The sequence below is a fragment of the Delphinapterus leucas genome, chromosome X, assembly GCF_059928025.1.
Source record: "Delphinapterus leucas isolate spDelLeu-1000000601 "Yukka" chromosome X, BTC_Dleu_Yukka2, whole genome shotgun sequence".
Taxonomy (NCBI): domain Eukaryota; kingdom Metazoa; phylum Chordata; class Mammalia; order Artiodactyla; family Monodontidae; genus Delphinapterus; species Delphinapterus leucas.
In genome coordinates, this window is record NC_143150.1 from 69,127,320 (window position 1) to 69,145,200 (window position 17,881).

Consider the following 17,881-nt stretch of genomic DNA (forward strand, 5'->3'; position numbering starts at 1 on the left):
ATAGGCAAATTCAAAAGTAGTTCGAGATTTCAACACTGCTCTCTAAAAAGTTAATAATAAATCATAGGTGTGAAAGGATATATAGATGTGAAATAAATAAATCATAGATGTGAAAGGATATATAGGCAAATTCAAAAGTAGTTTGAGATTTCAACACTGCTCTCTAAAAAGTTAATAATACAGTCAGAAAACCAGAACAAATATGGAAGGCATGAACAACACTATCAACCAACTTGATATAATTATAGAACACACCAAACAATAACAATACATATTCTTCTAAAATACACATGTGTAACACTACCAAGACAGATCATGTTCTGGTCTATAAAACAAATCTCACTGAGTTTAAAAAATAATTAATATAAAGTGCACTCTAAAATATAAAATTAAACTAGAAATCAATAACAGAGATATCTGGAAAATTCCCAAATAACTGAAAATTAAACAACAAATGTCTAAATAACAGAGATCAAAGAGAAAGTCTAAAGGGAAATTAAAATTAAAGACACTGAACTAAAAGACAAAGAAAATATAATACATCAAAATCTGTGGGATGCAGCTAAAGCAGTGCTAATGGGGAAATTTATAGCACTAAATAACTATATTGGAAAATAATAAAGACCTAAAATCAGTAACCAAAGCTTGCATTAAAGAAACTAGAGAAAGAAGAGCAAATAAAGCAAGCAAAAGGAAGGAAATAAGAAGATCTAGAACAGATATCAAAACAAAAAAAATACCAAGAAAATCAATAAAACCAAAACTTGGTTCATTGAAAACACTGAACAACACAGGTTTGAACTGCATGGCTCCACTTATACAAAGTTTTTTTTTTTTTTCTCAATAGTAAATACTACAATACTACATGATCCACGGTTGGTTGAATCCACAGATACGGAGGACCTGTGGATATAGACAGTCCGTCTATAAGTTAGTTATACATGGACTTTCAACTGTGCCTAGGGTTGGCTGACCAAAGCAAGCAAACAACAACAAAAACCCACAGAAGAGAAAGAAACTATAAATCATCAGTATCACAAATAATGCCAAAGACTTTAAGAGGAAAATGAAGGAATACTACAAACAACTTTATGCTTATGAACTTGATAAATTACATGAAATGGAATAATTATTTAAAAGACGTAGACTAACTACCAAAACTTGCTCAAGAAAACCCAAATAGCCCTATATCTTTTAAATAAATTGGATTGGGATGTTACTAACCTACTAAAGCTGAAAACTTCAAGCCTAGATGGTTCCACTGGTAAATTCTACCAAACAATCAAGGAAGAAATAATACCAATTCTATACAATCAATTCCATTAAAAAGAAAAGTAGTGAACATGGTCCAAATATGAAACCAGTATTATCCTGCTCACAAATCCAGAGAGAAACACTACCAGAAAATTACAAATCAATACATCTAATGAATAGATGTAAAAATTGTCACAAAATGTTAGCAAATCAAATCCAGTAATATTTAAAAAACTGTATTACAATCAAGTTCATCTAAGGAATATAAGGTTAGTTCCACATTCAAAAATCAATGAAATTCCATATCAACAATTTAAATAAGAAAGACCACACAGTCATCTCAATAGATTTAGAAAAAGGAACTTGAAAAATTCATACTTTCATGGTAAAAACTCTCACAAAACTATAAACAGAATGGGAAGTGCTTAACCTAATACAGAGCATCTATATAAGACCTATAGGTAACAGATACTGGAAAGAAGGAAAGTATGCCCTCCCTCTCTACCCTACTCAACACTGTATTGGAAGGCCTACCAGTTCAATAAAGCAAGAAAAAAAATTATAAGGCACACATGTTGGGAAGAAATAAATTTTAAAGGCCATTATTTGCAGAAAACATAATTGTCCATCTGGAAAATCTCAATCTACCAAAAAAAAAAAAAAAACGCTTATAACTAAAAAGTGAGTTTAGCAAGGTTGCAGAATATAAGGTCAATAAACAAAAGTCAACCATATTCTTATACAGAGTTACAAATAATTGGAGCTTGAAATTAAACAATAAAAATAATTCAATTTATAATAACATCCCCCAAAATTAAGTTCTTATATATAAATCTAACAAAGCAGCATCTATATGCTAGAAACAACAAAATATTAATGAAATAACCAAAGAAGATCTAAATAGGAAAAATACCATGTCTATGAATCAGAAGATTCAGTAAGATATTAAATCTCCCCAATCTCATCTATAGATTCAAAGCCATCCCAATCAAAATCTCAGCAACCTCTTTTTGTGGATTTTTAGAAGATATTTTTGCAGATAAGAGTGGGACAATAAAATGGGAAGAGAGCTTCTCCAGAGATACAGCACAAAGGGAAGACTTAACCTGAGGGTGACATAGTCATTTAGGAAAACCAGAGGCTACTACCCTAGGTCAGCAACCCTGCTCACTAAGAAGCGGTGTCACTCTGAGAAATGCAAGCCACTTCCTCTACCCTCAGCTCCAGATCAGCAGTGCAGCGGTTTTGCCAAGGGGCAGAGGTAGGCTGTAATAACAGAGAGCTCAGAGGTATCCCCAAGGGAACCAACTTAATTTGGAACACACTGGGGAAAGTTCAGTCCTAAAACTACTCCCAAAAAGAACAGAAATTTTGGTGGTAAACAATTAAGAGGACACTGGTAACTACACGAGAGCAACAAACTAAAGGAACACCAGTTAGAAGTTTACCAGAGACCAGAGAAAGAGACAGATAGAAGAGCCCTCCTGAGGTCTGTATGTTCTCAGATAACAGTGGAATTAAACTAGATCAACAACAAAAAGATAACTGGGAAATTCTGAAATACTTGCATTTTAAATAACACACTTCTAACTAGCACATGGATCAAAGAAGAAATCTCAAGAGAATTTAAAATAAATTTTGAGCTAAATGAAAATACAACTTGCCAAAAGTTGCAGGACACAATGAAAGCAGTGCTTAAAGGGAAATTTATACATTGAACGCATATATCAGAAGAGAATAAAAGTCTAAAATCAAAAACTTAAGCTTCCACCTTAGGAAACTAGAAAAGAAGAGCAAATTAAATCCAAATTAAGCTGAAAAAAATAAATAATAAAACCACAGCAGAAGTCAAATTAAAAACAGCAAATAGACAAAATCAGTAAAACCTAAAGCTGATTCTTTCAAAATAGCAATAAAATCAAAAAGCCTCTAGCAAGGATAACTATGAATTAAACAAAGAGAAGACACAAATTACTAATATCAGAAATGAATGAGGGGACACTATAGATTCCATGGACATTAAAAGGATAATAAAGGAATACTATGAGTAACTATGCCTACAAACTTGATAATCTAGATGAAATAGATCAATTTCTTGAAAGAAACAATTTACCAAAACTCATACAAGGAGAAACAGACAATCTCATTAGGACTATATCTATTAAAGAAATGGAATCAATAATTAATAATCTTCCAAAATAGAAAGCACCAAGCACAGATGGGTTCACTAGTGAATTCTAGCAAATATTTAAGATATTTTAACAATTCTCTACAATATTTTCCAGAAGACAGAAGCAGAGGGAGTACTTCCTCAGTTCTATGAGGCCAACATTACCCTGATACCAAAACCAAAGACATTACAAGAAAACTATACACCAATACCTCTCATTAACGTAGATACACAAATCCTCAACAAATTAGCAATCTGAATCCAACAATATAAGAAACAAATTATACACCATGACAAAATGGGGTTTATTCCAAGTATGCAAGGCTAGTTCAACTAGAAAATCAATAAATGTTAACCACTGCATCAATAACTAAAGAAGAAAAATCACATGATCATATCAATAGATGCAGAAAAAGCATCTGACAAAATCCAATAACCCATTCATGCTAAAAACTCTCAGCAAACTAGGAACATAGGGGAACTTCCTCAACTTGATAAAGAGCATCTACCAAAAACATAGTTTTTGTCAAAAACTAGAAGAATTCACACAATGATCAAGAAGGCGGCAAAGACGGCTCCTCTCACCATTCCTTTTCAACAATGCACTGACAGTCCTAGTTAATGCAAGAAAAGATAAAGAAAAGGAAGTAAACGGAATACAGATTGGGAAGGAAGAAATATAACTGTCTCTGTTCAGAGATAACATGCCCATCCATTGTAGAAAATCCTAAAGAATTGACCCCCCAAAACAAAAACAAAAAAAAACTTGGAACTAATAATTATACCAAGGTTGCAGGATACAAGGTAAATATACAAAAGTCAACTGCTTTCCTATATACCAGCAATAAACAAGTGGAATTTGAAGTTAAAAACATAATACTATTTACATTTGCACCTCCCAAAATGAGGATATAATTCTAAATATGTACAAGATCTATATGAGGAAAACTACAAAACTCTGATGACAGAAATCAAATAACTAAATAAGCAGAGATATATTCCATGTTCACGGAGAGGAAGAGTAAATACTGTCAACATGTCAGTTCTTCCAAACTCAATCAATAGACTCAATGCAATCCTAATTAAAATCCCAGCAAATTATTTTGTGGATATCAAAAAACCGATTCTAAGTTTTATATGGAGAGGCAAAAATCCAGAACAGCCAGCACAATACTGAAGAAAAACATCATGGGACTGATACTCTCTGACTTCAAGACTTACTATAAAGCTATAGTAATCAAGACACTGTACTATTGATGAAAGAATAGAAAAACAGGTCAATAGAACAGAATACAGAGCATAAGCCCAGAAACAGACCCCCATAAATACAGTCAACTGATCTTTGACAAAGAAGCAAAGACAATATAATAGGGAAAAAAAAAGACAGTCTTAATCAACAAATGGTGATGGAACAATTGGACACCCACATGCAATAAAATGAATCTAGACACAGACTTTACACCCTTTACAAAAATTAACTCAAAATGGATCACAGACATAAATGTAAAATACAAAACTATGAAATTCTTAGAAGATAACATACGAGAGAATCTAGATGATCTTGGGTATGGTGATGACCTCCTAGATACAATACCACAGGTAAGATTCATGCAAAAATAATTGGTAAGTTGGACATCATTAAAATTAAAAACTTCTTCTCTGCAAAAGACACTGTCACAAAAAGAGAGAAGATACAGACTGAAGGAAAATATTTATAAAAGACATATATGATAAAAGATTGTTATCCAAAATATACAAATATGCTTAAAACTCAACAATAAGGAAACAACCCAATTTAAAAAATGGGCAAAATGCCCGAACAGACACACCTCACCAAAGATATACAGATGGCAAATAAGCATATAAAAAGATGTTCCACATCATTTGTCATTAGGGAAATGTAAATTAAATTAATGATGAGAAACCACTATATACCTATTAGAATGATCAAAATCCAGAACACTGATAACACCAAATGCTAGCAAGGATGTAGAGCAACAGCAACTTTCATTCACTGCTAGTGGGAATGTAAAATGATACAGCCACTTTGCAAAACAGTTTGGTAGACTTTTACAAAACTAAGCATACTCTTACAATATGATCCAGCAATCACATTTCTTGGTATTTACCCAAAGGAGTTGAAAACTTATACTCACAAAAACCTGCACAGATGTCTGTAGCAGTTTTATTCATTAATTGCCAAAACTTGGAAGCAACCAAGATGCCCCTTTGTAAGTGAATGAATGAATAAGACAATGGAATCTTATTCAGTGCTAAAAAGAAATGAGCTATCAAACCATGAAAAGATAAGCAGGATCCTTAAATGCATATTATTAAGTGAAAGAAGCTAATATGAAGAGGCTACATATTGTATGATTCCAACATCTAAGATTCTGGAATAGACAAAACCATGGAGACAGTAAAAAGATCAATGGTTGCCAGAGGCTAAAGGGGAGAGAAGTATGAACTGGCAGAGCAGAGAGGATTTTTAGGGCAGTTGTAGAAAAACCAAGAAACCAGAATATTTGAGAAAAAAAAAAAAAAGGTTAAAGCTGGAGCACTCATACCACCTGTTTTCAAGGTTTACTTCAAGACTTAAAAAAAAGAAAAGAAAACAAAAGGTATACTAGCATATTATTTAGATATATGGATCTAAGTAACAGAAAAATCAAAGTTCAAAGTGATTTAGTTACCTTTGAGAATGGAAAATTAAGGAGTAAGGGAAATAAGACATGGGGTTTTTAAAAACAAACTTATAAAACTACACAACTCTACTATATGCATATAGAACTTTTATTTTTAAATTTAAATTTTCCTTTTTTTTTTTTTTTTTTTGCGGTACGCGGGCCTCTCACTGCTGTGGCCTCTCCCGTTGCGGAGCACAGGCTCCGGACGCACAGGCTCAGCAGCCATGGCTCATGGGCCTAGTCACTCCACGGCATGTGGGATCTTCCCGGACCGGGGCACGAACCCGTGTCCCCTGCATCGGCAGGCGACTCGCAACCACCGCGCCACCAGGGAAGCCCCGGTCACTGCTTTCTAAAACATCATGGATACTCTGCTTCCAAGAGAGCTTCCCGGAGAAGTTCCAAGGGAGGGTAGTTGACATGATAGTGCTGGAGAAGGGGACTATATGTATAGAGTTTGGTGTTTCAGGCATATGTGTCTCTCTGCTGACTTTCCAAGTGCCCTTTAGACATAATCAGGGATATATACACATTCTGAACAACAACATTTACTGAAAAGAAATATCACATGAGGTATGGTGTAAAATAACCTGGAAATGTTCAAATCAAGTCATAATTCTCACTTCCAGACAGGTTATAAATTTTGAGAACATATTAACAAAACTGTCTTTCCCATCCATTTCAAATACACCTACAGATACATCATAAAGCAAACAATATCCTTGAGCTGTCAATATTCAACCATGACTATGGGTGGATCAGTCCCCATATAAACCTCAAGTTCCTCATCTGTGAAATGGTTTAACAATTATTCTGAACTTTTAAGCAACACTTATTTAGAACTTTTAAGTTCCAATGAGTTGATGAGTAAAGTACGTCCTATGTAGCAAATACTAAATAAACAGAAGTGATAGATCTATTTTTATTAAAATGACAGAGAACCTTGAAGCAATGTTCAGAATCCTGCAGGACTAAACAGGCTTCATATATAACTTGGGATCTGCAGTTGTAACCTCTCTCATCTCTGTACAACTCAGGTGTTCATTATAAGGTATAAGACATATCAATACAATTCAGAAGCACAAGCCAGAGGGCCATGAGACTTCTTTATTGAAAGACAGGCCCAGCCTGACCCCTCTCAATTTTCTCAGTGATCTCCAAATATCAGTTATCTTTGTCTGCTTTGTCTTCAACCTATCAATCTGTGAAAAGGTAACAGAAATCTCTTTATTTAGTCTAATGAAAGCTGTTCTCTCCAATCCTTCAATATTCTTCACAGGTCCCCAAATTATATTTTGTATACTATTTTGTTATCCATAATGCAGACCAAAACTAAGGAAGCAATATTCCCAATGCCTTCCATTCAGTTTTCAAATATGAATAAAGGGTAATTACAAAAAAAAGAATATTTGATGAAAGAATGCCCAATCTACATAGCATAAGAAATTCAATGAATCCCAAATAGAAGAAACTCAAAAAAGATCCACACTGAGCTGTAGTATAATCAAAATTTTGAAACCCAAGAAAAAGAGAGAATCTTTTTTTTTTTTTTTTTAATTTATTTTTGGCTGCGTTGGGTCTTCACGGCTGTGTGCAGGCTTTCTCTAGTTACTGAGAGCAGGGGCTACTCTTCACTGTGGTGCGCAGGCTTCTCACTGCGGTGGCTTCTCTTGTTGCGGAGCACAGGTTCTAGGCACACAGGCTTCCGTAGTTGTGGCGCACAGGCTCTAGAACGCAGGCTCAGTAGTTGTGGCACACGGGCTTAGTTGCTCTGCTGCATGTGGGATCTTCCCAGACCAGGGCTCAAATCCGTGTCCCCTGCATTGGCAGGTGGATTCTCAACCACTGCGCCACCAGTGAAGCCCCCATTTTTTCTTAATTTATGCATTTATTTATTTATTTTTGGCTGCACTGGGTCTTCATTGCTGCAGGCCGGCTTTCTCTAGTTGTGGCGAGCGGAAGCTACTCTTCACTGCGGTGCACAGGCTTCTCATTGTGGTTGCTTCTCTTGTTGTGGAGCACAGGCTCTAGGCATGCAGGCTTCTGTAGTTGTGGTGCGTGGGCTCAGTAGTTGTGGCTCGTGGGCTCTAGAGCACAGGCTCAGTAGTTGTGGCGCACGGGCTTAGTTGCTCTGTGGCATGTGGGATCTTCCCGGACCAGGGATCAAACACATGTCCCCTGCATTGGAAGTCCCTCTTTTCTTGCTTTTAAGATTCTCTTTTTGGACTTTCCTGGTGGCCCAGTGGGAAAGAATCCGCCTTCCAACGCAGGGGACATGGGTTCGATCCCTGGTCGGGGAACTAAGATCCCACATGCCATGGGGCAACTAAGCCCACACACCACAACTACTGAGCTCACGTGCCTCAACAAGAGAGCCCGCGTGCCACAACTACAGAGCCCACACACTCTGGAGCCTGTGCGCCACAACTATAGAGCCCACGTGCCCTGGAGCCCGTGAGCCACAACTAGAGAGAGAAAACCCGCACACCACAACTAGAGAGAAGCCCGCGCGCCACAACGAAAGATCCCGCACGCCTCAACAAAGACCCCGCATGCCGCAACTAAGACCCGATGCAGCCAAAAAAAAAAAGCAAGAAAATAGAAGTAACTCATCATCAGAAACCATGAAGGCCAGAGGCAGTGGAATGACATATTTTAAATGCTGGAACAAAAAAAAAAGTTCTGAATGGTACAGATGAACCAGTTTTCAAGGCAGAAATAAGAGACACAGATGTAGAGAACAAATGTATGGACACCAAACACCAAGGAGGGGAGGGGGGCGGTGGGATGAATTGGGAGATTGGGATTGACATATATACACTAGTATGTATAAAACAGATAACTAATGAGAACCTGCCGTATAACACAGGGAACTCCACTTCACTGTACGGTAGAAACTAACACAACATTGTAAAACAGCTAAACCCCAATAAAAAAAAAATAATAATAAATAAAGTAAAAAAGAAGCCAGAAAGAAACAAAAAGCTCTGAATCAACAAATCTATTTCTGACAAAACAATCTTTCACAAAGAAGGGCAAGAAATCAACTTATGGCATGACAGCATGAGGAGCTCGACTGTCCTGCTCCCCACTGAAACTGACGAAAACTGTTAAAAAAAGAAACCCAACCATTTAAAGCCTCTGGAAATGGTTCTAAGGACAAACAACAAATGAAGAAACATCTATTCAAGAACATCTTTTAAAATTCACTAAGAAAGGTAAGCCTACGGTATTTGAACCAAGCCTACTTTCTCCCTCCCACCCTTCTTCTCCCATCCCAGCTCAAGGAACGGGAGACTACTCAAGACTCCTGAAGCCAAGAACACAGGGCTCCCTCTCCACCCTCCCCCAGTCCCATTTAGAGAGCTTTCTTCCCTGGAAGAACAGGACATCGGAGTTTCCCATCCAGCCACCAGCTGCCTGTTGCTAGGACTGAGTCCTGAGCAAGTGTGGTTTAGAGGAACGGGTTCCCTTCTGCCACCTAACCCCAGGTGGTGGAATGTAGACTCTAATTGGGTGTGGTACATGGAGACTACTGGGACCCTGAACATCCTTGCCCTGGGCTGTGAGAGAAAGGCAAACTGAGAGGACCTCTGGTGGCATCCTCCCCTCCACTAAGCGCTCAGCTAACCCAGCAGAATTGTCTCTCAGAGAGAAACTTGCCATTGTCCCTACCCCCACCTCCAGAGACCAGACTCAGAGCTTTTGCTTGAGGGAAGAAGCAGACATTAAAACGGAGCACCTATTCTCTTCTCAAAGGAACTGAACTGACTTCATTTGCAAGACCATGGAGAAAGTCAAGCCTAGAGGAGCCCTGAAAAAACAGTGAGGTTGTAAAGAAAGGCAATTGGGAGAAGATTCAAAATATAGGCTAAACTGTAGGTCAGCTAGTTTGCAGGTGAGAACCGGGCAATAAGGCAAATGGGAGGAACCCTCCTACAGCCAGAACAAATATCAAACACTAACTTCAGCAACTATTTCTTCAAATGACCCACTATTTGACTGACTTAGTTTTCAGAATAGTTTATGCCCTAGGGCATTATGGAAAACAATTAAACAATCAGTTCACAGTAAGTGGAGGGTGGCTGCTGGGTGTGGTCAGAGACAGTCAGCTCTAACAAAACCCATCATCCTAGGGTGGTGGTGGGTATATTCAAATTGCACCTCCCCAAGGAGCAATATCAGGGAACTAACCTTGTGGGAAAGGAGACTACAATGAGATACCACTTCACACCCTCTAGGATGGCCAGAATTGGATAAAGTCAGATAATGACAAGTGTTGGTGAGAATGTGGACAAGTTAGAGCCCTCATACTGCCGGTATGAGTGTAAAATGATGCAGCCACTTTGGAAAAAAAGTCTGACAGTGTCTCAAACTATTAAACACAGAGTTAACATATGATCCAGCAATAACACTCTTAAGTATACACCTAGAAAAATGAAAACATGTATCTACACAGAAACTTGTACACAAACGTTTTAGCAGAATTATTCTTGATAGCCTAAAGGTGGAAACAACCCAAATGTCCACAGATGGATGAACAGATAAACAAAATGTAGTATATCCATACTATGAATGGAACATTATTCAGCCATAAATGGGATGAAGTACTGATACATGCTACAACATGGATGAACTTTGAAGCATTATGCTAAGTGAAAAAAGCCAATCACAAAAGGCCATTTATTATATGATTCTATTCATATGAAATGCTCAAAACTGGGAAATTTGTAGAGATAAAAAGTAGATTGGTGGTTACCTAGGGATGGGCAGGTGGGGTTGAAGGGGGTATGGGTTTATGGCTAAAGCATATGGACTTCCTCTTGGAGTGATGAAAATGTTCTAAAATTGACTGTGGTGATGGTTGCACATATACTAAAAACTATTGAATTGTATACTTTAAATGGGTGATTGTATGCTATGAATTATACTTCAATAAATCTGTCAAAAGAGAACTGAAGGAAAAATTAAGACATTCCCAGATAAACAAAAGCTTAGGGAGTTCACTGCTAACAGACTTACCCTACAAGAATTGCCAAAGGGAGTTCTTCAGGCTAAAATGAAAGGATAGTAGACAGTAACTCAAAAGTATATGAAAAAATAAAGAACATGGGTAAAGGTGACTACATAGGTAAATATAAAAGCCAGTATTATTGTACTTTTGGTTTGTAACTCTTATTTTTTTCTATATGATTTAAAAACAAATGGACAGGCTGATTCTAAAATTCATATGGAATTGCAAGAGGTCCTGAATAGCCAAAACAATATTAAAAAAGAACAAAGTTGGAGGACTGACACTTCTCAATTTTAAAAATTAGCACAATCTACATCAATCAAAACAGTGGCACTGAGGGCTTCCCTGGTGGCGCAGTGGTTGAGGGTCCGTGGGTTCATGCCCTGGTCCAGGAGGCTCCCACATGCCGCGGGGCGGCTGGGCCCGTGGGCCATGGCCGCTGGGCCTGCGCATCCGGAGACTGTGCTCTGCGGCAGGAGAGGCCACAGCGGTGAGGGGCCCGTGTACTGCAAAAAAAAAAAAAAAAAAGTGGCACTGGAATAAGGATAGAAACAGGTGGGGTCTGAAAGACCAAAAACAAACCCATACATCTATGGCCAACTGATTTCAACAAGGGTGCCAAGACCATTCAATGGGGGAATGAACAGTCTCTTCAACATATGGTGCTGGGACAATTGGCTATGCACATGTAAAAGAACGAAGTTGGACCTCACATCACATATAAAAATTAACTTAAAATGGATCTATGACATAAATATAAGAGCTAAAACCATAGAACACTTAGAAGAATAAATAGGGATAAATCTTCATGACCTTGAATTTGGCAAAGAATTCTTAGATTTGACACCAAAAGTACAAGCAACAAAAGAAAAAAAAATAGACTAAGTGGACTTCAGACTTTAAAAATCTGTACAACAAAGGACATTACCAAGAACGTGTAAAAAACGTATACAGAATGGGGAAAAATTTGCAAATTATATATATGATCAGTCTACTATCCGTAATATATAAAGTATAACTCAACAACAAACACCCAAATTTAAAAACGGGCAAAGGGCTTGAATAGACATCTCTGCAAAGAAAATATACAAATGGCCAACAAGTACGTGAAGATGCCCAAAATCATTAGTGATTAGGGAAATGCAAATCTAAACCACAATGACATATAACCTCAAACACACTAGAATGGTTGTAATTTTAAAATTAAGCAAACAAACAAACAAAAACAGGAGATAACAAGTGTTGGCAAGGAGGTACGGTAATTCTATGTTTAACTTATAGAGAAATTGTCAAACTGTTTTCCACAGTGGCTGCACCATTTTATATCCCAGCAACAATGTATGAGAGTTCCAATTTCTCTATTTCCTTGCCAACACTTGTTTCCTGGTTTTGGTTTTTTAATAAATTAGACTCTGTCCTCAATTTAGAAGAAATTTCACTTGGCCCCTGTTACTGTTACCCAGATAACAGGCACTTAAAAATTCATCTTTTTTATTGACTTTTAAAATTTTCTCTTCAAAATGTATAAAAAATAACCCATGCTAGAAAAAGTTCATTATGTCACAAAAGTTTCAGAAATGCATGGGAAAAAGAATCACTTTAAAATAATGGTTACCTCTGGGGAAGAGGTGAGAGATGCAATCAGGGATGGGTACACAGAGGACTTCAACTATAATGGTAATGTTTAATTTTTTATGTTTGGTTGGTGAGAAAAGAGATTCACTGTATTATTCTTTATATGTTTGTATATGCCTTAAGTATTTCATAACATATATAGAAAGCCCCCCAAAAAAGACAAAGAAAAGAAAGTTAATCTAACATTCCTTCACCACTCACTACCACCACCAAAAACAAAAACACTAAATCATACTAGACAGAGTATTCTACAACTTACTTTCCTCACATAACAATACATTATAGCATTCTCTAAATCAAAAGAGTGTAAAGAGGTAAATCTGTTTCCACAGCTTCAAAATATTTCATAATACAAATGTCCCACAATTTATTCAAACATCCTCCTATTGATGGATATACAGGCTGTTTCCAGTTGCCTGTCACAAAAACAAAGCTACAAAGGCATCCTTGTTCATATGTCCTTATACAATGGTACATTTATTTCTGTAGGATGTATTCTTAAAAGTCAGACTATTAGGTTCCAGTATTTAGTCAAGTGGTACCTGTATTTTTTATTTCCCTAAACACTGGCAGATTATTTTTTCAAAAGGTTACAGCAATTCATACTCTCCAGCAACGTATGAGTGAGATATGGGCATTTCTTGAGTGAAATTTCTTTTAACCACATAAGCATTTAATAGATCAAATTCAGTTTTATTGTCTTCCCCATATAGTAAACATGTTATGATATTATGCTTAACATAAATTTATTTTCACCAAGAGATCTGAACACGGGAAATTTAGCTCTTTTCTTACTCAGTGAGTAATCAAACTAACAATCCACAAAATAACGTAGCAACTTCCACAAATATTATCTATACACACACACACAAACACACACACACACCTCTACCTCTGACATGCTTCCAGAACAAATGTTAAGTATTATATGCCCAAAAGTCCTTATTTGGGGTATATATAAAGGGCATAGAAAAAAAAAATTTTAATCTAGCCCACAATGAATATGTTACAAACTGGTTTATCAAAGCTACTAAGTTTGCACATGAAAGGCAGCCCGAAGGAATTAAGGACGGGTAGGCCTAACAGGTTAGGCAGTTCCTGAAAGCGCTCGAGGGAGACAGAATCTTTCATTTTAGGGCGTCATGGTGTCAATAAAAACCCATTTTAAAAAGTAAAACAAAGAGGAAAACGACCCAGGATCGCTCCTAGGACCTAGTTTGTGCAACCACCTATCCTCATCCGTGACAGTAAGGTGATTAAGGAGAGAGAAATTATTCTCCGATATTTTGAAGAGAGGAGAGAGAGAAAGATGAAATGCAGGCCGGCTCCTCCCCCACTCAGGCAGGCCACGCGATCCCGAAGTGTGTAACCTTGCTAACGGTCACTCTTCTACCCGATGTGAGGTTCAGCACTCACCACAACACAAATATCGGCGAGTTCTTGGACACTCCTTAGTAGATTCGTCCTTTGGCCGCCTTTCTATATCTGGTACGCCTGCAGCGCTTACACGCCATGGAAACGCCGCCATCTTAGGTCTTAGATGAGCCCTAAGGAATAGGGCGATAGAAACCTGAGTTGAGCGTCACAGCCAAATAGCGCCGGCGCCCAACCGCCGTGCACTGCCCAAATGGCTCCCCCAGCAACGTGACCCAGGCGACCTGCGGCCCCCCCGCAGTGTTCCTGCCCAATTGCGCTTCCTGTTACAGCGTTTACCTCCGCTGAAATTCCCTCGTTATTTCCCATTTTCTTTCCCTTCATTTTTTTCTTCTTTTTCCATACCAAATTGCTTTTATCTTTGTCCCGACTCCTTTCCACATTTCTAGATAGCTCTCGTTCTAGTCAACTTTCATTTACCTCACATGTGTATAGCATTTTTTAATAGACAAACCTATCTTTCTGTTATTTTACCAAATTATCACAACATTATAAGGTAGCTGGGAACTGATGTTCCCTGTTTTATAGATGAGGAAACTAAGGCTTAGAAAGATGAACCAATTTTCCAAAAGCTGCAACAGCTAGTGAGTGTTAGAGTGTACAAAACCTAATTCTTTTCATTCCACTGAGCTCCGTGCTCCTATAGATCATGGTCTACTTCAACCAGATAATTGAAAAGATGAGAAAACTGTACAGAGATGGGAAGGGTTTAGGTCTAAATTCATACAATAAGTCAATGACAAAACTGGATTCAAAACAAGATGCTTTCTTGTTTAATTCTGTAACAGAAAGCGTCTTTAAAAAGTGGTTGGATGGGGCTTCCCTGGTGGCGCTAGTGGTTGAGAGTCCGCCTGCCAATACAGCGGACTCGGGTTCGTGCCCCGGTTCAGGAAGATCCCACATGCCGCGGAGCGCCTGGGCCCATGGGCCATGGCCGCTGACCCTGCACGTCTGGAGCCTGTGCTCCGCAAGGGGAGAGGCAACAACAGTGAGAGGCCCGTGTACCGCAAAAAAAAAAAAAAAAAAAGAGTGGTTGGGATGTTGTTCTCCAGCCCAAAATTCCTTCTTTTAGACTTCGCTCAACTTCTGACTCCTCTAAGAAGCCTCTATGTTAATCAAAACGTGTATCTTTTTTGGTCCCTCTCCGTAAGGAAAAATACACTAGCTGGATGCCAGCCCCCAAAACATTTTTTTAAACTGAGACTCAAACTTGTTTGTGCAAAATTACATGTGAATGGTGTGGAAGGTTAGTGGGGGAAGGTTCGTGCTGCACAGTTAAGGAAAAGACAATTTAGAGGTCTTAATTCCTTTCCAAAGGAATAGTTTCTACATTCTAAAGTTATCATTAGTTTTCTACAAGAACCCAGCATAGAACACCTCTTATTCTATTCATTTACATCATTACTTTCTCTTTCTTTATGTTGATATTGTCACCCTCAAATAGGAGGTAATGGTAGAGAATTGTATAAACATCTGGGCCTTGATGTGTGGCCATTTTTATGTAAAATACTGCATAGAGCCGACCTGTGTTGTCAGTAATCTGTGTAGTGAGGTGAAAAGGACTTAGCTTAGCTTAAAGTATGTCATTTCCTGGGGTTTAGACATGTTTGAGCACAGTTTGGAAACTGGTTGGTAGGGCAGACACCAGAAATCAATTGCAAGAAGAACTGCTGAACTCTTGAGAAAGAATTCATTTTAAGAGAGGATGGAGTCAGGCAGACAACCTAGGGTAAATGGAGGGACAATTCTGGGTATTGCAGGAGATCTGTGACTTCAACTATCTTTTCCCATCAAGTGGCATATCTCTTGGTTGTACTACAAAATATATTTATTTTAAGCTAGGTATACAACATCTCTCTGCAGTGATTTAATGGTAAGTAGAAAGGTGGAGAAAAATAAGTGAAACCTATTACAGTTTTGCTCTGATGACTCTCAGGATGTTTTCTGTCTGGAAAAATGACTGGATTTAAAGAAATATATATATAAATAAATAATCAGCAGGAAGCATTAGTAGAACAATAGGCTTGTAAAACTGCTAGTCAATTTTAGGGGAAAAAACCCTGATGCACTGGTTTTATTTAGTGGTGTTTCAAATTGAAAGGTGCTGGACCCAGAGACCTAGGAGCAGAAAAGCCCCATTAATTTACAGCCAAAGTGGAAGCTTCATACCCCTGCCTCCACCCACTCACATTTCCCCTAGTCTGCCTGCCTTGATTCCAACCCAAGAAAAATTCCACCAGAGACAGAGATTTGTTTGCTCCTCAAGGCTGATCCTCTTAGCTTCCTGGACTCTACTGGTGCAGTCAGTACCTGTTCCATTCTCTATGAGAGACCAATTTTCCTCTTTCATAAGTAATTGTTCCAAAAGTAATAAAACTGTCTCCTGCAAGGATATAAAATCCAAATAGGCAAAAGAAGGGTTGGGGTTTCACCATCATCCAGCCACATTTAGCAGGCACTTACCTATAAAGGGCTCTAAGCTGGAGAATTTACAAAGATAATTGCACAGACCTCTGGGACAATAGTTTCTGTTACCTTTGCATTCATAATCTAAGGCTAATAAATGAATAATGGATCTATAAATGGCAATCAAAATAATTGATGCATGCAAAGTTAGACTCTGCATTTGATTTGAATACATTCATTTGAAACATGAGTTGGGAAAAAGTACAATTTGTTGTGGCAAATGGGAGAGCAGATATAACAGTTCATTCATTAAGAACTTACATGTAAAGAATAGGGCTACACAAGAGGATAGTAGAGAGTACAAATATGAATGAAACCAAGTATTGGTCCTCAAGGAGATTAGATTCAAGTTGGGGAGGGGAAAATAAGAGGAGTTCTAAAGAATTATAAGCAGTATCTTTGTATCAGGCACCGTACTAGGTACAAGGTGGGAATAAAAGTGAGGCTTGAGTGTGTTAGCCTCAGGGAATATACAGACTAGTGGGGAAAAATAAAACCTGAAGTTTGGGTAATATTTTTATTAGGGGACTCAAGGAGATGAAAAGTATTTAATACACACATTTCAACACCTAAGATGATTTATAAAGTCATACATTTTGCAAGGCTGTACTAAGTGATGTAGCGAATGGGAAGAACAACAACAAAAAGAAATCTATGAATATACTGCAAACCAATGAGGGCAATATATTAGAAGGAAAATATATCATGAGACATCTAAAAATCACACTATTTACGTTATGTGTAAAGTCGACCTATCCTGAAGCGCTTTAAAAACTTTTTTAATTGAAATATAGTTGACTTACAATATTATATTAGTTTCAGGTGTACAACATAGTAATCGATATTTTTATAGATTGTACTCCATAAAAGTTATTATAAAATATTGGCTACATTCCCTGTGCTGTGCTTTACATCCTTGTAACATATCTATTTTATATCTAGTAGTTTGTACCTCTTAATCCCTCTCACCCATTTTGCCCCTCCCCCCACCTCTCTCCCTGTGGCAACCACCAGTCTGTTCTCTGTATCTGTGAGTCTGTTTCTGTTTTGTGACTTTTGTTCATTTGTTTTATTTTTTAGATTCCACATATAAGTGAAAACACACAGTATTTATCTTTCCCTGTCTGACTTATTTCACTAATCATAATATCCTCCAAGTTCATCCATGTTGTCACAAATGGTAAGATTTCATTTCATTTTATGGCTGAGTGATAGTCCATT

The 17,881-nt window shown here is 37.7% G+C and overlaps 1 pseudogene across 1 annotated transcript in view; it reads right to left on the reverse strand.

The window, feature by feature from the left end:
- Window positions 1-14,595, reverse strand: part of LOC111178295 (dnaJ homolog subfamily B member 6 pseudogene) — a 133,219-nt pseudogene extending 118,624 nt beyond the window's left edge. Inside the window, exon 1 of the transcript XR_016391343.1 lies at window positions 14,177-14,595. The product of XR_016391343.1 is annotated as a dnaJ homolog subfamily B member 6 pseudogene (transcript). The remainder of the gene's footprint in view (window positions 1-14,176) is intronic.
- Between the last annotated feature and the right edge of the window lie 3,286 nt (window positions 14,596-17,881).